This window comes from Anarhichas minor, unplaced genomic scaffold (genome assembly GCF_050575085.1).
Source record: "Anarhichas minor isolate MPS153535 unplaced genomic scaffold, ASM5057508v1 ptg000026l, whole genome shotgun sequence".
Classification (NCBI taxonomy): Eukaryota; Metazoa; Chordata; class Actinopteri; order Perciformes; family Anarhichadidae; genus Anarhichas; species Anarhichas minor.
This window is the reverse complement of record NW_027466472.1, coordinates 12056093-12080446: the sequence shown is the minus strand read 5'-3', so window position 1 is coordinate 12080446 and position 24354 is coordinate 12056093. Positions and strand designations below refer to the sequence as shown.

The following is a 24354-nucleotide window of genomic DNA, read 5'->3' as shown; positions in this document are numbered from 1 at the left end:
ACATAAGAATATTTGCAACATTCAACATGTAACAGTCACTGACTTGATCTTTCTATTTTTACTTATTGCAACCTATAAAACCTGAGGAATTGGCAAAAGGAACTAACTGACACTGTAAATACTGAGCCTGCAATGATACTGAGGCCAGAAGTGACTTTAAGAAGTGACCCTTAAGGGCTCGTTAAACTCTTTGAAATCTGAGATTACAGAGTTGAATAAGTCTAAATAAATGTTCTTTATTTCATAACATTTTAGAAGCTCTCTTTCTCACACACACTCACAAATGCATACAGGCAGTTTCCAAAAACTTTTGTGAGCATGTGGGCCTTCACAACATGTTTTACCAGTTTGTGAATATGATCTGGTGGACCTCCCAACACACATTCTGTGTGTTCTATTGAGCTGCTCAGCTGGTTATACGGTGATGAAGCTGAAATACTGCGATCAGAGAATTTTGAAATAGGATGTTTTTTTATTTATTTATTGTTAATCTATCTGTTACTATGTTGATTAGTGTTATGGTTTTACAACTGGCAACTTTACTGTTAACTTCTGTAAAACTGTCTAATTCAGCTGAATGTAAAGAGCTCCTTCCCCACGGCTGGTTCGGAGGTCTAACCAGAAGAAACAGAAGAAACAGAAGAAACAGGAGAAACAGGACAAACAGAAGAAACAGAAGAAACAGGAGAAACAGAAGAAACAGGAGAAACAGGACAAACAGAAGAAACAGAAGAAACAGAAGAAACAGGAGAAACAGGAGAAACAGGAGAAACAGGAGAAACAGAAGAAACAGGAGAGGCTTGTTAACCCACATTGAGGTTCTATAAAACCAAGCTGTTCAGCTGAGAGGTATTGTGGTGAAGACTCTTGTTTCTGCAGAGAAAGGTAACGTAGTGTCTCTTCTGAATTTTTAAAAATGTGACTTTATGTTTAAATAAAAATCTATTTAAAACTGAGATGTTAAATAAAGAGTAAAAATGTGAAACATTGTAAATGTCAATGAATATTCATGTTATTTCATCCACCTCTTGAGAACTTATTTTGATGATGCAAAATTGTATTCATATCCTAAATGTAAACAACTTTCCTTACAGGTTTGAAGGTCCCGTATCTACCATCATGATGAAATTGGTAATGTATTATGTTTTTGGTTTTTGTCAATGCAGATTTACATGTTCTGTATGCAGTATGCTATATTCTGTGATTGTAACCCTCTTGTTTTCTTTAATAGTTAAGTGTTGCCATTTTGGCCGGATTCTGCTTTGGTAGGCTCATCTTAATCACTGTAATGGTCAAGATCAAATGTACACATGTTGACTATTCTATAAACAGAAATATGCACTGTCACAGTAAACTCTGTTTTTCTTAAATTTCCTTTACCAGCAAGCAGCTGGGCTATGCCACCTCCAACGCCTGGTAAGAGATTATTTTCAGTGTCAATCCTGATATTTAATGTACAGACCAAACCATTAATTGTTTCGCTTTGTATAGAAAGGTCATTCATTGTTTTGTTTTTTATAACTCCATTCTCCATGGCCTTAATACTATCCCACCCATATTCAAAAGCAGATTCTACCTTTTTGTTTTTACATTTATTTCATCTCTCTTTTAATTTGACCGATCACAACATGTGCAATTACTGAAAGATGTCAAATGTCTTGTTGATAATTTGTCTAAATTCAAAAACCTTGGTCCAGTTTGCTGGACAGGCTGGTATAACGGAGATGACCCCAGTGGACGTGGAGACTCGGAGCATTTGACAATCCTGAAGTTTGAAAACCCAGGAGAAATCTGTGATATTCCTCTGGATTTTGAGGCTCGTACCTCTGACACAAATACCGCAGCCGCCCTCACAGGAGATGTCTTCTCTTTGTAAGTTGACTTATAGGGAAATACTTTAAAATGTTGCTAACAACCACCAAATAATAAATCCATACTTCTCAACATTAAAACTTACAGGGATGGGTCAAATGCAGAGACAAATTTCCCCCTTAACGGGATCAATATAGTATCATAAATTAAAAAATGTAATTAAATTAAAACATCAAGATGTAGTACCTGGAGCTGCTGCTTAAACAGTGAATAGGAACTAGATGCACATTTACATTAGATAAGATGTCATTTTAATGAACCCCACGAGGAAAGGCTAATAGGCACATAATGTCTAAAGGTTGTAGCTGAGCCTTACTTTATTCTGGTGCTAACAGCTTTATTTGAGATAACATGCTTTGTGTTCTGGAGAGTAAGAAACAATTATAACCCAATTTATTGGTCTTCCTTATTTATGGTTACGTTCTTTTAATTTTGTTGCCTATCTAAGATATTTTTAATTTGAAAAGAACCTACACCTGGCATCACGAACAAAATGAGAAATGATAGATATATTTCATTTGTATTTGCCCAGCAGTACTTTCATAAGCTAGATCATGTTTTTAACATAGATCAACAATAATTTATGTCTTCAACATTTTGCATCACTAAAATGAAGTTCTTGTTTTATTTCAATATGGTTTCCTTGCTTTAAATTGTATATTGATTCACTTACTGCTTGGAATCATATTTCAGCTTGAGTCCAACCAAGGGACTCGTTTGCCTCAATCATCAGCAGGTCCCTGGGACGACGTGCCGTGACTACGAAGTCCGGTTCTTGTGCCCATGCTAGGAAGGCCCGACAGCGCTTCGTAGACTCTACAGCAAACACTGCGATGGATAAGAAGAGACAACGTTCAAATTGTGATCATTTGAATTTTTGTCAGTTTTTTCTTTCATGTTATATTTTATTCTTATTTTGCCAGGTGGAGGAAGTATAATAGGCCTTTTTTGCATTAAACATTTCGACTTGTAGGAAAAGCAAAGCTTAATCGATGATGGATCTGTTCTACACCAGGACCCTGAAGCCTGTGAAGCGTAATGGAGCTCAGCCATAGTTTATTCTATTATTTAAGCTTCTGCTTCTACCATGCCAAAACGTCTTGTGGAAAAAGGCCCATTATGTGCTTTATCAGTCTTTGTATTCTCTTTTCTTTCTAGTGATTATGAAATCATTGTCTTGTATTGTAAGAAATCAATCAACAGTAAAAAGCAATAAAACTGCCAATGAACAGCAAATCCATTTTGTCATGAAGTTTTACTCAACAACTCTGCCCATCTTATTAGGAATTTATTAACAAGTTATGATTTGGTGTGTTTAGAACAGATGGTGGGAGCAGTTATGATATACAGACAGTAGGATGTATAGCAGTGCAACACTAATGTTAGATGTAAGAAAAACATACAGTATGTCAGTGAATCTGTATTTCTTATCAACACACCCGTGCACTAACAGGCACAGTTATAACTGTAAATACTTTAAATAAGAAAACATTTCCACCATCTGCTGTGTTAAAACCTTGTGTACTTTGGGTGTTTCGCTAATGCTTGCACTGCATCGATATTTGTGCCCTTTAGTGGAATTCCGCTTAAAGTATGCTCGTCTGTCTTCCAGTAAGACCATGTTTCAGTAGGCAAAAGAAAAGACATGGAAGAGGAGGGAAGGAGTGAACTGAAGCTGGGGGAATTTCCCTCTTAAGTAAATAAGTAATAAAAAAAATAAGTAAAATGAAATCTGAACTGAACAGAAGTACAACCAAAGTGTTGAAGTTCAGCACATTATGGTGTTCCATTAACATACCAATATTCCATGGCTGTGAAGGCCTATTTATAGACCAGGGGATGATGAAGTGAAATACTGTGCCACACAGGGAACCAAGCTCATGTTCTCTTCCCGTTTGTTCCCGTTCTCTCTCTACCTACTTCTCTTTCTTTCCCTCCCTCTGTGACTTTATCTTCTTTCTCACCATCTTCTTTCTCTTCCTCTTCGTCATCCTCTATTATCATGAGCATATACAGAATATTGTACATTAACCTCCTTTCACATAGTTTAGTTGCTTTGCAGTGAAATTATGTTAGATTCAAGGGGTTACGGATAAGTCCTTCAATTCCATTTCTTTCTGATTTAAGCATTTGACAAAAGGGTTTATGGAACTGTTCATTGTTATGAGTCAACACAGCTGAAGAGTGACAGCCTTAACAAGAGAGGGTAAAGCCCCATCCGGCATATATCGCTAAGTCAACTGGATCAAGACTGAAGGGTGTCCATCGGAAAAGCAGGAGGAAAATATGCACACCGACACTGGCAATACATTAGTTGTTTAGTTTTTTTTTTTTAAGAAAGTCCAGAGGGGTTTGTTAAAGCTACACTTTATAATTAAAGTAACTCTTCCACTTCATCTGTAGTCTTTCTTCCACCTTATTCACCATCTTTCTTGTCCTCTCTACTCTCAGCTCCCAGAAAACTGCTCGACCCATCTGTCATCACTTGCCCACAGGAGTGTCCTGAAATGATGCCCTTCATTCAGCTGTCTGCTTCTCCACATTGTTCCTGTTTGAACAAGAAATTGTCACACTTTTAAAAAATCTTTAGGTGTTTTAAAATTCACATGACTGACTGCTGTTCTGGGTGTTTCTTGTATTGTTACCACCATGGAGGTTATATTTGGACCCCTCTTCAATTATCTTCTATTTGCTCCACACCTGTGGCCTCTTTATAGAAACCACACAATATTAATATTTAGCTTTCCAGGAGATTGTATCATATAGTATACAATAGTATGATGCTTTATGATGCAGATGCTGTTTTATGGTCTTTTTTTAGAGACTCTGACCCTCTGCAAACGACGGAGGGCAGCGATTCCCCCAAATGTTTGTCACTTCTGGCCACAGTATCATTGCAGGCTCAGTATTTACAGTGTCAGTTAGTTCATTTTGCCAATTCCTCAGATTTTATAGGTTGCAATAAGTAAAAATAGAAAGATCAAGTCAGTGACTGTTACATGTTGAATGTTACAAATATTATGTATGAAATAATAAATTCATTATTAAACAGCGCATATAGACTGTGTTGGCACATTGTTATTAGCACCCACTGACTCATGATAAAAGTCACTTATGGATTTGTCACAACCCGGCTCCAAGGCTGCAACAACAGGGAGATAAGACGAGTGGAAAGTAATAAATAGACATTTATTTAAAGTACCAATAACTAAACAAGCAAACAATCAAAACAAAGCAGCAGCCGTGTCAGTGAAGAAGAATCAGAGAGGAGAGGAGCACCAGCCAAAGAAGAGGGGCAGCCTTTATAGCTGGCACCAAACCAGGCTCAGGGATCACCCATCAGTGGCCGATCAACATCCTGAAAGACAAACTGACAGGAAACAGGACACAGACCCCTGGTGGAAGGGAGGGGTCGTCACAGATTGTTGAGACCTCTGACGGATGCTCTCTACCCTCCAGACCTGTTTGTGCTGCCTGCTGATCTGCACGTGTGTTCATCTTGTATATTAGGTGAGGTGATTAAGCTGACAGACGTGAAAGACTTCCCCTTCCACCTGTGGCTCATCTTCATCATTTGTGTGTGCTACTATGTTGCTATGTTCCCCTTTATTGGACTGGGACAGTGAGTATTGCATCAGGGCCACCTCACACTTACACACACACACACACACACACACACACACACACACACACACACACTCACAAACTCACTTCCCTCTAGTGGTCCTCACATATCTTTACATCACTTAAGTAATACACCCAGAACATTGTCTCGTCAGTCAGTGCCTCCGGTTCTTCTAATCATATTTTTAGCACATATCAGTTGTACATTGTATGCACTGTGTTTAACCCTCACCATTCCAGTGATGTAGTAAAACATTTGTCTCCCTGTGTTCTTATCACAGACTGTGGCTCATACTCACTACCTCAGTTGGGAAAATGTTATCAAAATGTTAAGAGTAACTTAAAATCATGATTTTTATGACCTCCCAAAGTTCAACTTCCCACTTTGTTGCGGTGATGTAGAAGTGTACTCTAGGATGTGTCCGTACACTGTGACATCACTGTTTGCTGGTTACAGGTGCAAAAGAGCACACTTCCTGAGAATACCTATAAGTGATGTGGGGCATTGGCTAAATGGAGTTGAACCACAGAGAGTAGAACTCTGCTTTCCATTGTGGTGTTAAGTTGCTCTTTAAAGGCCAGCACGTGTAAGAAGACCGTTGTGTGTGATTGCACATTCAAATGATCACACTGTCATACAGCCAGAATCCTGCTGCGCTCCTCACCGGTCGCTCATCTGCACTATGGCGGTCTTTGCTTAACTGACAATGCTTGTGTTAAATTACCAAGTGTTACCTGTTATTGAGCTGTCTACAAGAAATGACATGATGGAGAAATTACAGAAGATCTATTGTACAATCAAAGACAGAACGGTTCAAAAAATGTCTTTTTGTAGAACCTAATCACATTTGATACAAGATTATTAATGGAACAACGACATCTAATTAAACACACATTTTCGAAAGTGTATAAAATCTCTTTTACTAACTTTTTCTTTGGAGTGTTCAGGGTGAACACTGGTATTTCTCAAGGCTGGATGCACACACACACACACACACACACTCACACACACACAAATGCAAGCACTTTCCAAAAGCTTTTGCATGTGGGCCTGCACAGCATGTTTTACCAGTTTGGGGATATGAGCTGGTCAGTCCTGTCTCCTAAAAATTACGTTCCCCCAAAACTAGAATGCATTCTCAATTACGTTTGACCATAAACGTATTTTCTCCCTGATTACGTTTGTGTTTGACATAGCATTTTAGTTTTGGGGGAACGTAATTTTTAGGAGACAGGGTTGCAGTGTGTGTGTGCATACCTGTGCACTGCTGCTTTGTTTTGATTGTTAGTGTTTAGTTATTGGTACTTTAAATAAATGTCTATTTATTACTTTCCACTCGTCTTGTCTCCCTGTTGTTGCAGCCTTGGAGCCGGGTTGTGACAAATCCATAAGTGACTTTTATCATGAGTCAGTGGGTGCTAATAACAATGTGCCAACACAGTCTATATGCGCTGTTTAATAATGAATTTATTATTTCATACATAAGAATATTTGCAACATTCAACATGTAACAGTCACTGACTTGATCTTTCTATTTTTACTTATTGCAACCTATAAAACCTGAGGAATTGGCAAAAGGAACTAACTGACACTGTAAATACTGAGCCTGCAATGATACTGTGGCCAGAAGTGACTTTAAGAAGTGACCCTTAAGGGCTCGTTAAACTCTTTGAAATCTGAGATTACAGAGTTGAATAAGTCTAAATAAATGTTCTTTATTTCATAACATTTTAGAAGCTCTCTTTCTCACACACACTCACAAATGCATACAGGCAGTTTCCAAAAACTTTTGTGAGCATGTGGGCCTTCACAACATGTTTTACCAGTTTGTGAATATGATCTGGTGGACCTCCCAACACACATTCTGTGTGTTCTATTGAGCTGCTCAGCTGGTTATACGGTGATGAAGCTGAAATACTGCGATCAGAGAATTTTGAAATTTTGAAATTTTGAAATTTATTGTTAATCTATCTGTTACTATGTTGATTAGTGTTATGGTTTTACAACTGGCAACTTTACTGTTAACTTCTGTAAAACTGTCTAATTCAGCTGAATGTAAAGAGCTCCTTCCCCACGGCTGGTTCGGAGGTCTAACCAGAAGAAACAGAAGAAACAGAAGAAACAGGAGAAACAGAAGAAACAGAAGAAACAGGAGAAACAGGAGAAACAGGAGAAACAGAAGAAACAGGAGAAACAGGAGAAACAGGAGAAACAGAATAAACATGAGAAACAGGAGAGGCTTGTTAACCCACATTGAGGTTCTATAAAACCAAGCTGTTCAGCTGAGAGGTATTGTGGTGAAGACTCTTGTTTCTGCAGAGAAAGGTAACGTAGTGTCTCTTCTGAATTTTTAAAAATGTGACTTTATGTTTAAATAAAAATCTATTTAAAACTGAGATGTTAAATAAAGAGTAAAAATGTGAAACATTGTAAATGTCAATGAATATTCATGTTATTTCATCCACCTCTTGAGAACTTATTTTGATGATGCAAAATTCTATTCATATCCTAAATGTAAACAACTTTCCTTACAGGTTTGAAGGTCCCGTATCTACCATCATGATGAAACTGGTAATGTATTATGTATTTGGTTTTTGTCAATGCAGATTTACATGTTCTGTATGCAGTATGCTATATTCTGTGATTGTAACCCTCTTGTTTTCTTTAATAGTTAAGTGTTGCCATTTTGGCCGGATTCTGCTTTGGTAGGCTCATCTTAATCACTGTAATGGTCAAGATCAAATGTACACATGTTGACTATTCTATAATCAGAAATATGCACTGTCACAGTAAACTCTGTATTTCTTAAATTTCCTTTACCAGCAAGCAGCTGGGCTATGCCACCTCCAACGCCTGGTAAGAGATTATTTTCAGTGTCAATCCTGATATTTAATGTACAGACCAAACCATTAATTGTTTCGCTTTGTATAGAAAGGTCATTCATTGTTTTGTTTTTTATAACTCCATTCTCCATGGCCTTAATACTATCCCACCCATATTCAAAAGCAGATTCTACCTTTTTGTTTTTACATTTATTTCATCTCTCTTTTAATTTGACCGATCACAACATGTGCAATTACTGAAAGATGTCAAATGTCTTGTTGATAATTTGTCTAAATTCAAAAACCTTGGTCCAGTTTGCTGGACAGGCTGGTATAACGGAGATGACCCCAGTGGACGTGGAGACTCGGAGCATTTGACAATCCTGAAGTTTGAAAACCCAGGAGAAATCTGTGATATTCCTCTGGATTTTGAGGCTCGTACCTCTGACACAAATACCGCAGCCGCCCTCACAGGAGATGTCTTCTCTTTGTAAGTTGACTTATAGGGAAATACTTTAAAATGTTGCTAACAACCACCAAATAATAAATCCATACTTCTCAACATTAAAACTTACAGGGATGGGTCAAATGCAGAGACAAATTTCCCCCTTAACGGGATCAATATAGTATCATAAATTAAAAAATGTAATTAAATTAAAACATCAAGATGTAGTACCTGGAGCTGCTGCTTAAACAGTGAATAGGAACTAGATGCACATTTACATTAGATAAGATGTCATTTTAATGAACCCCACGAGGAAAGGCTAATAGGCACATAATGTCTAAAGGTTGTAGCTGAGCCTTACTTTATTCTGGTGCTAACAGCTTTATTTGAGATAACATGCTTTGTGTTCTGGAGAGTAAGAAACAATTATAACCCAATTTATTGGTCTTCCTTATTCATGGTTACGTTCTTTTAATTTTGTTGCCTATCTAAGATATTTTTAATTTGAAAAGAACCTACACCTGGCATCACGAACAAAATGAGAAATGATAGATATATTTCATTTGTATTTGCCCAGCAGTACTTTCATTAGCTAGATCATGTTTTTAACATAGATCAACAATAATTTATGTCTTCAACATTTTGCATCACTAAAATGAAGTTCTTGTTTTATTTCAATATGGTTTCCTTGCTTTAAATTGTATATTGATTCACTTACTGCTTGGAATCATATTTCAGCTTGAGTCCAACCAAGGGACTCGTTTGCCTCAATCATCAGCAGGACTCTGAGACGTGCCATGACTACGAAGTCCGGTTCTTGTGCCCATGCTAGGAAGGCCCGACAGCGCTTCGTAGACTCTACAGCAAACACTGCGATGGATAAGAAGAGACAACATTCAAATTGTGATCATTTGAATTTTTGTCAGTTTTTTCTTTCATGTTATATTTTATTCTTATTTTGCCAGGTGGAGGAAGTATAATAGGCCTTTTTTGCATTAAACATTTCGACTTGTAGGAAAAGCAAAGCTTAATCGATGATGGATCTGTTCTACACCAGGACCCTGAAGCCTGTGAAGCGTAATGGAGCTCAGCCATAGTTTATTCTATTATTTAAGCTTCTGCTTCTACCATGCCAAAACGTCTTGTGGAAAAAGGCCCATTATGTGCTTTATCAGTCTATGTATTCTCTTTTCTTTCTAGTGATTATGAAATCATTGTCTTGTATTGTAAGAAATCAACCAACAGTAAAAAGCAATAAAACTGCCAATGAACAGCAAATCCATTTTGTCATGAAGTTTTACTCAACAACTCTGCCCATCGTATTAGGAATTTATTAACACGTTATGATTTGGTGTGTTTAGAACAGATGGTGGGAGCAGTTATGATATACAGACAGTAGGATGTATAGCAGTGCAACACTAATGTTAGATGTAAGAAAAACATACAGTATGTCAGTGAATCTGTATTTCTTATCAACACACCCGTGCACTAACAGGCACAGTTATAACTGTAAATACTTTAAATAAGCAAACATTTCCACCATCTGCTGTGTTAAAACCTTGTGTACTTTGGGTGTTTCGCTAATGCTTGCACTGCATCGATATTTGTGCCCTTTAGTGGAATTCCGCTTAAAGTATGCTCGTCTGTCTTCCAGTAAGACCATGTTTCAGTAGGCAAAAGAAAAGACATGGAAGAGGAGGGAAGGAGTGAACTGAAGCTGGGGGAATTTCCCTCTTAAATAAGTAAAATGAAATCTGAACTGAACAGAAGTACAACCAAAGTGTTGAAGTTCAGCACATTATGGTGTTCCATTAACATACCAATATTCCATGGCTGTGAAGGTCTATTTATAGACCAGGGGATGATGAAGTGAAATACTGTGCCACACAGGGAACCAAGCTCATGTTCTCTTCCCGTTTGTTCCCGTTCTCTCTCTACCTACTTCTCTTTCTTTCCCTCCCTCTGTGACTTTTTCTTCTTTCTCTTCCTCTCCGTCATCCTCTTTTATCATGAGCATATACAGAATATTATACATTAACCTCCTTTCACATAGTTTAGTTGCTTTGCAGTGAAATTATGTTAGATTCATGGGGTTACGGATAAGTCCTTCAATTCCATTTCTTTCTGATTTAAGCATTTGACAAAAGGGTTTATGGAACTGTTCATTGTTATGAGTCAACACAGCTGAAGAGTGACAGCCTTAACAAGAGAGGGTAAAGCCCCATCCGGCATATATCACTAAGTCAAGCTGGATCAAGACTGAAGGGTGTCCATCGGAAAAGCAGGAGGAAAATATGCACACTGACACTGGCAATACATTAGTTGTTTAGTTTTTTTTTTTTGTTTTAAGAAAGTCCAGAGGGGTTTGTTAAAGCTACACTTTATAATTAAAGTAACTCTTCCACTTCATCTGTAGTCTTTCTTCCACCTTATTCACCATCTTTCTTGTCCTCTCTACTCTCAGCTCCCAGAAAACTGCTCGACCCATCTGTCATCACTTGCCCACAGGAGTGTCCTGAAATGATGCCCTTCATTCAGCTGTCTGCTTCTCCACATTGTTCCTGTTTGAACAAGAAATTGTCACACTTTTTTAAAAATCTTTAAAACCTTCACATGACTGACTGCTGTTCTGGGTGTTTCTTGTATTGTTACCACCATGGAGGTTATATTTGGACCCCTCTTCAATTATCTTCTATTTGCTCCACACCTGTGGCCTCTTTATAGAAACCACACAATATTAATATTTAGTTTTCCAGGAGATTGTATCATATAGTATACAATTGGATGATGCTTTATGATGCAGATGCTGTTTTATGGTCTTTTTTTAGAGACTCTGACCCTCTGCAAACGACGGAGGGCAGCGATTCCCCCAAATGTTTGTCACTTCTGGCCACAGTATCATTGCAGGCTCAGTATTTACAGTGTCAGTTAGTTCATTTTGCCAATTCCTCAGATTTTATAGGTTGCAATAAGTAAAAATAGAAAGATCAAGTCAGTGACTGTTACATGTTGAATGTTACAAATATTATGTATGAAATAATAAATTCATTATTAAACAGCGCATATAGACTGTGTTGGCACATTGTTATTAGCACCCACTGACTCATGATAAAAGTCACTTATGGATTTGTCACAACCCGGCTCCAAGGCTGCAACAACAGGGAGACAAGACGAGTGGAAAGTAATAAATAGACATTTATTTAAAGTACCAATAACTAAACACTAACAATCAAAACAAAGCAGCAGCCGTGTCAGTGAAGAAGAATCAGAGAGGAGAGGAGCACCAGCCAAAGAAGAGGGGCAGCCTTTATAGCTGGCACCAAACCAGGCTCAGGGATCACCCATCAGTGGCCGATCAACATCCTGAAAGACAAACTGACAGGAAACAGGACACAGACCCCTGGTGGAAGGGAGGGGTCGTCACAGATTGTTGAGACCTCTGACGGATGCTCTCTACCCTCCAGACCTGTTTGTGCTGCCTGCTGATCTGCACGTGTGTTCATCTTGTATATTAGGTGAGGTGATTAAGCTGACAGACGTGAAAGACTTCCCCTTCCACCTGTGGCTCATCTTCATCATTTGTGTGTGCTACTATGTTGCTATGTTCCCCTTTATTGGACTGGGACAGTGAGTATTGCATCAGGGCCACCTCACACCACACACACACACACACACACACACACACACACACACACACACACACTCACAAACTCACTTCCCTCTAGTGGTCCTCACATATCTTTACATCACTTAAGTAATACACCCAGAACATTGTCTCGTCAGTCAGTGCCTCCGGTTCTTCTTATCATATTTTTAGCACATATCAGTTGTACATTGTATGCACTGTGTTTAACCCTCACCATTCCAGTGATGTAGTAAAACATTTGTCTCCCTGTGTTCTTATCACAGACTGTGGCTCATACTCACTACCTCAGTTGGGAAAATGTCATCAAAATGTTAAGAGTAACTTAAAATCATGATTTTTATGACCTCCCAAAGTTCAACTTCCCACTTTGTTGCGGTGATGTAGAAGTGTACTCTAGGATGTGTCCGTACACTGTGACATCACTGTTTGCTGGTTACAGGTGCAAAAGAGCACACTTCCTGAGAATACCTATAAGTGATGTGGGGCATTGGCTAAATGGAGTTGAACCACAGAGAGTAGAACTCTGCTTTCCATTGTGGTGTTAAGTTGCTCTTTAGAGGCCAGCACGTGTAAGAAGACCGTTGTGTGTGTGATTGCACATTCAAATGATCACACTGTCATACAGCCAGAATCCTGCTGCGCTCCTCACCGGTCGCTCATCTGCACTATGGCGGTCTTTGGTTAACTGACAATGCTTGTGTTAAATTACCAAGTGTTACCTGTTATTGAGCTGTCTACAAGAAATGACACGACTGAGAAATTACAGAAGATCTATTGTACAATCAAAGACAGAACGGTTAAAAAAAATGTCTTTTTGTAGAACCTAATCACATTTGATACAAGATTATTAATGGAACAATGACATCTAATTAAACACATTTTTTAAAGCCTATAAAATCTCTTTTACTAACTTTTTTTTCTGCAGTGTTTTCTTCTCCCCTCCAACACCGATAGTAATATGTTTTCTTATCAGCCCTTTACAACAGGCTGTGACTGATTCATCCTTTGGGTTATTTTTAATATTATAGTGTTGGTATTGGCTGTAGAAATGATAAAGATGGAGACATTATTATTCCTGCAGGATTGAAAGGCAACAGAGTAAATTTAGAGGGTGACCTCGCTAGACAAGCACCCATGTCTGCTTTTGTCTTACGCAACTGGTACTTCTCAAGGCTGGGTGCACAGGTATGCACACACACACACACACACACAGACACACAGACACACACACACACACACACACACACACACACACACACACACACACACACACACACACGCACACAAATGCAAGCACTTTACAAAAGCTTTTGCATGTGGGCCTGCACAGCATGTTTTACCAGTTTGGGGATATGAGCTGGTGGACGCCCCAACGCATATTCTGTGCTCTTTTAAAGGTAACAAAGTTAAAATGCTGCAATCAGAGAATTTTGAAATATGATATTCATCCATCCACCTATCTCTCTCAATTCAGTTCAGTTCAATGCAGTTTAATTCTATGTGACTTTATTGGCATTAAAGTTAGTAAAAAAACAATGTTGCCAATGTATCAAACACAAAAGTAAACAATATCAACATAAAAATTAACAGAACAATAACAAAACATTACGACTAATATAATAATGATATATTTAAGGCCTGGGACCCTGGTCACAACACACAGAGGCATTAAAGTGACCAGAGAAGAATGGTGGCGTTGCACATCTCGTCTCCAACTGTTGTTTTATCATTTATTTACTTTATTCAGTCTCAACAAAAACAATGCAAACTTCCGAGTGCTCTCTCATGCTGCCCGGCTCCTCAGAGCGCACGTAGTCCAGCGTCCACAATACAGTCAGACTATGACAGGCTGGTGTTACTGTCTCTCTGACCTTATTGTGTGCCACAGCCACCAGAGCTCCAGCCTACTACTGATCAACAGGGTGAAGGATAACAACAATTAACAGCTGTGCCAATTAAACTCAACCAGGCACTGTTCCCCTGGACTACTCCCACACATCTCTCCCCTGAGCACAGATCATGCCCACTACCACAATCTTTCTCAGTCTTTTGAATGGGGCATTGTGTAATGCTTTCTGTGGGTGAGGTCTGCAGCACGTAATTCCAGTGAGTGTGAGGGTTTACCAGTCACAGTATAGTAATAGCTTCCAAAACCACGTCTGAGTGGAGAAACAGGACAAACAGGACAAACAGAAGAAACAGGAGAAACAGGAGAAACAGGAGAAACAGGAGAAACAGAAGAAACAGAAGAAACAGGAGAAACAGAAGAAACAGAAGAAACAGGAGAAACAGGAGAAACAGAAGAAACAGAAGAAACAGGAGAAACAGGAGAAACAGAAGAAACAGGAGAAACAGGAGAGGCTTGTTAACCCACATTGAGGTTCTATAAAACCAAGCTGTTCAGCTGAGAGGTATTGTGGTGAAGACTCTTGTTTCTGCAGAGAAAGGTAACGTAGTGTCTCTTCTGAACTTAAGTTTTAGAATGTATTCTAATTTCAAAGATACTCTTATTGAACAATGTGTCTTTATAAAGTGTCATTTAAAAAAATGTTGACTTAATGTTTAATGAAAATGTATTTAAAACTTATTTTTGAACTTATTTTGATGATGCAAAATTGTATTCATATCCTAAATGTAAACAACTTTCCTTACAGGTTTGAAGGTCCCGTATCTACCATCATGATGAAACTGGTAATGTATTATGTTTTTCTTTTTTGTCAATGCAGATTTACATGTTCTGTATGCAGTATGCTATATTCTGTGATTGTAACCCTCTTGTTTTCTTTAATAGTTAAGTGTTGCCATTTTGGCCGGATTCTGCTTTGGTAGGCTCATCTTAATCACTGTAATGGTCAAGATCAAATGTACACATGTTGACTATTCTATAAACAGAAATATGCACTGTCACAGTAAACTCTGTATTTCTTAAATTTCCTTTACCAGCAAGCAGCTGGGCTATGCCACCTCCAACGCCTGGTAAGAGATTATTTTCAGTGTCAATCCTGATATTTAATGTACAGACCAAACCATTAATTGTTTCGCTTTGTATAGAAAGGTCATTCATTGTTTTGTTTCTTATAACTCCATTCTCCATGGCCTTAATACTATCCCACCCATATTCAAAAGCAGATTCTACCTTTTTGTTTTTACATTTATTTCATCTCTCTTTTAATTTGACCGATCACAACATGTGCAATTACTGAAAGATGTCAAATGTCTTGTTGATAATTTGTCTAAATTCAAAAACCTTGGTCCAGTTTGCTGGACAGGCTGGTATAACGGAGATGACCCCAGTGGACGTGGAGACTCGGAGCATTTGACAATCCTGAAGTTTGAAAACCCAGGAGAAATCTGTGATATTCCTCTGGCTTTTGAGGCTCGTACCTCTGACACAAATACCGCAGCCGCCCTCACAGGAGATGTCTTCTCTTTGTAAGTTGACTTATAGGGAAATACTTTAAAATGTTGCTAACAACCACCAAATAATAAATCCATACTTCTCAACATTAAAACTTACAGGGATGGGTCAAATGCAGAGACAAATTTCCCCCTTAACGGGATCAATATAGTATCATAAATTAAAAAATGTAATTAAATTAAAACATCAAGATGTAGTACCTGGAGCTGCTGCTTAAACAGTGAATAGGAACTAGATGCACATTTACATTAGATAAGATGTCATTTTAATGAACCCCACGAGGAAAGGCTAATAGGCACATAATGTCTAAAGGTTGTAGCTGAGCCTTACTTTATTCTGGTGCTAACAGCTTTATTTGAGATAACATGCTTTGTGTTCTGGAGAGTAACAAACAATTATAACCCAATTTATTGGTCTTCCTTATTTATGGTTACGTTCTTTTAATTTTGTTGCCTATCTAAGATATTTTTAATTTGAAAAGAACCTACACCTGGCATCACGAACAAAATGAGAAATGATAGATATATTTCATTTGTATTTGCCCAGCAGTACTTTCATAAGCTAGATCATGTTTTTAACATAGATCAACAATAATTTATGTCTTCAACATTTTGCATCACTAAAATGAAGTTCTTGTTTCAATATGGTTTCCTTGCTTTAAATTGTATATTGATTCACTTACTGCTTGGAATCATATTTCAGCTTGAGTCCAACCAAGGGACTCGTTTGCCTCAATCATCAGCAGGACTCTGAGACGTGCCATGACTACGAAGTCCGGTTCTTGTGCCCATGCTAGGAAGGCCCGACAGCGCTTCGTAGACTCTACAGCAAACACTGCGATGGATAAGAAGAGACAACGTTCAAATTGTGATCATTTGAATTTTTGTCAGATTTTTCTTTCATGTTATATTTTATTCTTATTTTGCCAGGTGGAGGAAGTATAATAGGCCTTTTTTGCATTAAACATTTCGACTTGTAGGAAAAGCAAAGCTTAATCGATGATGGATCTGTTCTACACCAGGACCCTGAAGCCTGTGAAGCGTAATGGAGCTCAGCCATAGTTTATTCTATTATTTAAGCTTCTGCTTCTACCATGCCAAAACGTCTTGTGGAAAAAGGCCCATTATGTGCTTTATCAGTCTATGTATTCTCTTTTCTTTCTAGTGATTATGAAATCATTGTCTTGTATTGTAAGAAATCAATCAACAGTAAAAAGCAATAAAACTGCCAATGAACAGCAAATCCATTTTGTCATGAAGTTTTACTCAACAACTCTGCCCATCGTATTAGGAATTTATTAACACGTTATGATTTGGTGTGTTTAGAACAGATGGTGGGAGCAGTTATGATATACAGACAGTAGGATGTATAGCAGTGCAACACTAATGTTAGATGTAAGAAAAACATACAGTATGTCAGTGAATCTGTATTTCTTATCAACACACCCGTGCACTAACAGCCACAGTTATAACTGTAAATACTTTAAATAAGAAAACATTTCCACCATCTGCTGTGTTAAAACCTTGTGTACTTTGGGTGTTTCGCTAATGCTTGCACTGCATCGATATTTGTGCCCTTTAGTGGAATTCCGCTTAAAGTATGCTCGTCTGTCTTCCAGTAAGACCATGTTTCAGTAGGCAAAAGAAAAGACATGGAAGAGGAGGGAAGGAGTGAACTGAAGCTGGGGAATTTCCCTCTTAAATAAGTAAAATGAAATCTGAACTGAACAGAAGTACAACCAAAGTGTTGAAGTTCAGCACATTATGGTGTTCCATTAACATACCAATATTCCATGGCTGTGAAGGTCTATTTATAGACCAGGGGATGATGAAGTGAAATACTGTGCCACACAGGGAACCAAGCTCATGTTCTCTTCCCGTTTGTTCCCGTTCTCTCTCTACCTACTTCTCTTTCTTTCCCTCCCTCTGTGACTTTTTCTTCTTTCTCTTCCTCTCCGTCATCCTCTTTTATCATGAGCATATACAGAATATTGTACATTAACCTCCTTTCACATAGTTTAGTTGCTTTGCAGTGAAATTATGTTAGATTCATGGGGTTACGGATAAGTCCTTCAATTCCATTTCTTTCTGATTTAAGCATTTGACAAAAGGGTTTATGGAACTGTTCATTGTTATGAGTCAACACAGCTGAAGAGTGACAGCCTTAACAAGAGAGGGTAAAGCCCCATCCGGCATATATCACTAAGTCAAGCTGGATCAAGACTGAAGGGTGTCCATCGGAAAAGCAGGAGGAAAATATGCACACTGACACTGGCAATACATTAGTTGTTTAGTTTTTTTTTTTTGTTTTAAGAAAGTCCAGAGGGGTTTGTTAAAGCTACACTTTATAATTAAAGTAACTCTTCCACTTCATCTGTAGTCTTTCTTCCACCTTATTCACCATCTTTCTTGTCCTCTCTACTCTCAGCTCCCAGAAAACTGCTCGACCCATCTGTCATCACTTGCCCACAGGAGTGTCCTGAAATGATGCCCTTCATTCAGCTGTCTGCTTCTCCACATTGTTCCTGTTTGAACAAGAAATTGTCACACTTTTTTAAAAATCTTTAAAACCTTCACATGACTGACTGCTGTTCTGGGTGTTTCTTGTATTGTTACCACCATGGAGGTTATATTTGGACCCCTCTTCAATTATCTTCTATTTGCTCCACACCTGTGGCCTCTTTATAGAAACCACACAATATTAATATTTAGTTTTCCAGGAGATTGTATCATATAGTATACAATTGGATGATGCTTTATGATGCAGATGCTGTTTTATGGTCTTTTTTTAGAGACTCTGACCCTCTGCAAACGACGGAGGGCAGCGATTCCCCCAAATGTTTGTCACTTCTGGCCACAGTATCATTGCAGGCTCAGTATTTACAGTGTCAGTTAGTTCATTTTGCCAATTCCTCAGATTTTATAGGTTGCAATAAGTAAAAATAGAAAGATCAAGTCAGTGACTGTTACATGTTGAATGTTACAAATATTATGTATGAAATAATAAATTCATTATTAAACAGCGCATATAGACTGTGTTGGCACATTGTTATTAGCACCCACTGACTCATGATAAAAGTCACTTATGGATTTGTCACAACCCGGCTCCAAGGCTGCAACAACAGGGAGACAAGACGAGTGGAAAGTAATAAATAGACATTTATTTAAAGTACCAATAACTAAACACTAACAATCAAAACAAAGCAGCAGCCGTGTCAGTGAAGAAGAATCAGAGAGGAGAGGAGCACCAGCCAAAGAAGAGGGGCAGCCTTTATAGCTGGCACCAAACCAGGCTCAGGGATCACCCATCAGTGGCCGATCAACATCCTGAAAGACAAACTGACAGGAAACAGGACACAGACCCCTGGTGGAAGGGAGGGGTCGTCACAGATTGTTGAGACCTCTGACGGATGCTCTCTACCCTCCAGACCTGTTTGTGCTGCCTGCTGATCTGCACGTGTGTTCATCTTGTATATTAGGTGAGGTGATTAAGCTGACAGACGTGAAAGACTTCCCCTTCCACCTGTGGCTCATCTTCATCATTTGTGTGTGCTACTATGTTGCCATGTTCCCCTTTATTGGACTGGGACAGTGAGTATTGCATCAGGGCCACCTCACACCACACACACACACACACACACACACACACAAACTCACAAACTCACTTCCCCTCTAGTGGTCCTCACATATCTTTACATCACTTAAGTAATACACCCAGAACATTGTCTCGTCAGTCAGTGCCTCCGGTTCTTCTTATCATATTTTTAGCACATATCAGTTGTACATTGTATGCACTGTGTTTAACCCTCACCATTCCAGTGATGTAGTAAAACATTTGTCTCCCTGTGTTCTTATCACAGACTGTGGCTCATACTCACTACCTCAGTTGGGAAAATGTTATCAAAATGTTAAGAGTAACTTAAAATCATGATTTTTATGACCTCCCAAAGTTCAACTTCCCACTTTGTTGTGGTGATGTAGAAGTGTACTCTAGGATGTGTCCGTACACTGTGACATCACTGTTTGCTGGTTACAGGTGCAAAAGAGCACACTTCCTGAGAATACCTATAAGTGATGTGGGGCATTGGCTAAATGGAGTTGAACCACAGAGAGTAGAACTCTGCTTTCCATTGTGGTGTTAAGTTGTTCTTTAGAGGCCAGCACGTGTAAGAAGACCGTTGTGTGTGATTGCACATTCAAATGATCACACTGTCATACAGCCAGAATCCTGCTGCGCTCCTTACCGGTCGCTCATCTGCACTATGGCGGTCTTTGCTTAACTGACAATGCTTGTGTTAAATTACCAAGTGTTACCTGTTATTGAGCTGTCTACAAGAAATGACACGACTGAGAAATTACAGAAGATCTATTGTACAATCAAAGACAGAACGGTTAAAAAAAATGTCTTTTTGTAGAACCTAATCACATTTGATACAAGATTATTAATGGAACAATGACATCTAATTAAACACATTTTTTAAAGCCTATAAAATGTCTTTTACTAACTTTTTTTTCTGCAGTGTTTTCTTCTCCCCTCCAACACCGATAGTAATATGTTTTCTTATCAGCCCTTTACAACAGGCTGTGACGGATTCATCCTTTGGGTTATTTTTAATATTATAGTGTTGGTATTGGCTGTAGAAATGATAAAGATGGAGACATTATTATTCCTGCAGGATTGAAAGGCAACAGAGTAAATTTAGAGGGTGACCTCGCTAGACAAGCACCCATGTCTGCTTTTGTCTTACGCAACTGGTACTTCTCAAGGCTGGGTGCACAGGTATGCACACACACACACACACACAGACACACACACACACACACACACACACACACACACACGCACACAAATGCAAGCACTTTACAAAAGCTTTTGCATGTGGGCCTGCACAGCATGTTTTACCAGTTTGGGGATATGAGCTGGTGGACGCCCCAACGCATATTCTGTGCTCTTTTAAAGGTAACAAAGTTAAAATGCTGCAATCAGAGAATTTTGAAATATGATATTCATCCATCCACCTATCTCTCTCAATTCAGTTCAGTTCAATGCAGTTTAATTCTATGTGACTTTATTGGCATTAAAGTTAGTAAAAAAACAATGTTGCCAATGTATCAAACACAAAAGTAAACAATATCAACATAAAAATTAACAGAACAATAACAAAACATTACGACTAATATAATAATGATATATTTAAGGCCTGGGACCCTGGTCACAACACACAGAGGCATTAAAGTGACCAGAGAAGAATGGTGGCGTTGCACATCTCGTCTCCAACTGTTGTTTTATCATTTATTTACTTTATTCAGTCTCAACAAAAACAATGCAAACTTCCGAGTGCTCTCTCATGATGCCCGGCTCCTCAGAGCGCACGTAGTCCAGCGTCCACAATACAGTCAGACTATGACAGGCTGGTGTTACTGTCTCTCTGACCTTATTGTGTGCCACAGCCACCAGAGCTCCAGCCTACTACTGATCAACAGGGTGAAGGATAACAACAATTAACAGCTGTGCCAATTAAACTCAACCAGGCACTGTTCCCCTGGACTACTCCCACACATCTCTCCCCTGAGCACAGATCATGCCCACTACCACAATCTTTCTCAGTCTTTTGAATGGGGCATTGTGTAATGCTTTCTGTGGGTGAGGTCTGCAGCACGTAATTCCAGTGAGTGTGAGGGTTTACCAGTCACAGTATAGTAATAGCTTCCAAAACCACGTCTGAGTGGAGAAACAGGAGAAACAGGACAAACAGAAGAAACAGGAGAAACAGGAGAAACAGGAGAAACAGAAGAAACAGGAGAAACAGGAGAAACAGAAGAAACAGGAGAAACAGGGGAAACAGGAGAGGCTTGTTAACCCACATTGAGGTTCTATAAAACCAAGCTGTTCAGCTGAGAGGTATTGTGGTGAAGACTCTTGTTTCTGCAGAGAAAGGTAACGTAGTGTCTCTTCTGAACTTAAGTTTTAGAATGTATTCTAATTTCAAAGATACTCTTATTGAACAATGTGTCTTTATAAAGTGTCATTTAAAAAAATGTTGACTTAATGTTTAATGAAAATGTATTTAAAACTTATTTTTGAACTTATTTTGATGATGCAAAATTCTATTCATATCCTAAATGTAAACAACTTTCCTTACAGGTTTGAAGGTCCCGTATCTACCATCATGATGAAACTGGTAATGTATTATGTTTTTCTTTTTTGTCAATGCAGATTTACATGTTCTGTATGCAGTATGCTATATTCTGTGATTGTAACCCTCTTGTTTTCTTTAATAGTTAAGTGTTGCCATTTTGGCCGGATTCTGCTTTGGTAGGCTCATCTTAATAACTGTAATGGTCAAGATCAAATGTACACATGTTGACTATTCTATAATCAGAAATATGCACTGTCACAGTAAACTCTGTATTTCTTAAATTTCCTTTACCAGCAAGCAGCTGGGCTATGCCACCTCCAACGCCTGGTAAGAGATTATTTTCAGTGTCAATCCTGATATTTAATGTACAGACCAAACCATTAATTGTTTCGCTTTGTATAGAAAGGTCATTCATTGTTTTGTTTTTTATAACTCCATTCTCCATGGCCTTAATACTATCCCACCCATATTCATAAGCAGATTCTACCTTTTTGTTTTTACATTTATTTCATCTCTCTTTTAATTTGACCGATCACAACATGTGCAATTACTGAAAGATGTCAAATGTCTTGTTGATAATTTGTCTAAATTCAAAAACCTTGGTCCAGTTTGCTGGACAGGCTGGTATAACGGAGATGACCCCAGTGGACGTGGAGACTCGGAGCATTTGACAATCCTGAAGTTTGAAAACCCAGGAGAAATCTGTGATATTCCTCTGGCTTTTGAGGCTCGTACCTCTGACACAAATACCGCAGCCGCCCTCACAGGAGATGTCTTCTCTTTGTAAGTTGACTTATAGGGAAATACTTTAAAATGTTGCTAACAACCACCAAATAATAAATCCATACTTCTCAACATTAAAACTTACAGGGATGGGTCAAATGCAGAGACAAATTTCCCCCTTAACGGGATCAATATAGTATCATAAATTAAAAAATGTAATTAAATTAAAACATCATGATGTAGTACCTGGAGCTGCTGCTTAAACAGTGAATAGGAACTAGATGCACATTTACATTAGATAAGATGTCATTTTAATGAACCCCACGAGGAAAGGCTAATAGGCACATAATGTCTAAAGGTTGTAGCTGAGCCTTACTTTATTCTGGTGCTAACAGCTTTATTTGAGATAACATGCTTTGTGTTCTGGAGAGTAACAAACAATTATAACCCAATTTATTGGTCTTCCTTATTCATGGTTACGTTCTTTTAATTTTGTTGGCTAAGATATTTTTAATTTGAAAAGAACCTACACCTGGCATCACGAACAAAATGAGAAATGATAGATATATTTCATTTGTATTTGCCCAGCAGTACTTTCATTAGCTAGATCATGTTTTTAACATAGATCAACAATAATTTATGTCTTCAACATTGTGCATCACTAAAATGAAGTTCTTGTTCTATTTCAATATGGTTTCCTTGCTTTAAATTGTATATTGATTCATTTACTGCTTGGAATCATATTTCAGCTTGAGTCCAACCAAGGGACTCGTTTGCCTCAATCATCAGCAGGACTCTGAGACGTGCCATGACTACGAAGTCCGGTTCTTGTGCCCATGCTAGGAAGGCCCGACAGCGCTTCGTAGACTCTACAGCAAACACTGCGATGGATAAGAAGAGACAACATTCAAATTGTGATCATTTGAATTTTTGTCAGATTTTTCTTTCATGTTATATTTTATTCTTATTTTGCCAGGTGGAGGAAGTGTAATAGGCCTTTTTTGCATTAAACGTTTAGACTTGTAGGAAAAGCAAAGCTTAATCGATGATGGATCTGTTCTACACCAGGACCCTGAAGCCTGTGAAGCGTAATGGAGCTCAGCCATAGTTTATTCTATTATTTAAGCTTCTGCTTCTACCATGCCAAAACGTCTTGTGGAAAAAGGCCCATTATGTGCTTTATCAGTCTATGTATTCTCTTTTCTTTCTAGTGATTATGAAATCATTGTCTTGTATTGTAAGAAATCAATCAACAGTAAAAAGCAATAAAACTGCCAATGAACAGCAAATCCATTTTGTCATGAAGTTTTACTCAACAACTCTGCCCATCGTATTAGGAATTTATTAACACGTTATGATTTGGTGTGTTTAGAACAGATGGTGGGAGCAGTTATGATGATCATGTTCTCTTCCTGTTCGTTCCCGTTCTCTCTCTACCTACTTCTCTTTCTTTCCCTCCCTCTGTGACTTTATCTTCTTTCTCACCATCTTCTTTCTCACCATCTTCTTTCTCTTCCTCTTCGTCATCCTCTTTTATCATGAGCATATACAGAATATTATACACTAACCTCCTTTCACATAGTTTAGTTGCTTTGCAGTGAAATTATGTTAGATTCATGGGGTTACGGATAAGTCCTTCAATTCCATTTCTTTCTGATTTAAGC

The 24354-nt window shown here is 38.4% G+C and overlaps 2 long non-coding RNA genes across 3 annotated transcripts; both read left to right on the top strand.

Moving 5' to 3' along the window:
* The first annotated feature begins 1141 nt into the window (after positions 1 to 1141).
* LOC142959680 (uncharacterized) lies at positions 1142 to 2616 on the top strand. The gene is made up of 4 exons (XR_012956235.1): positions 1142 to 1265; positions 1384 to 1416; positions 1698 to 1872; positions 2566 to 2616. It is a non-coding gene; the product is annotated as an uncharacterized LOC142959680 (long non-coding RNA).
* Positions 2617 to 7784: 5168 nt separating this feature from the next.
* Positions 7785 to 9664, top strand: LOC142959624 (uncharacterized). 2 transcript variants are annotated; one of them, XR_012956229.1, is made up of 4 exons: positions 7785 to 8202; positions 8321 to 8353; positions 8635 to 8809; positions 9503 to 9664. It is a non-coding gene; the product is annotated as an uncharacterized LOC142959624 (long non-coding RNA). The 2 variants fall into 2 exon arrangements; XR_012956228.1 differs by having other exon boundaries at positions 7785 to 8353.
* Positions 9665 to 24354: the final 14690 nt, after the last annotated feature.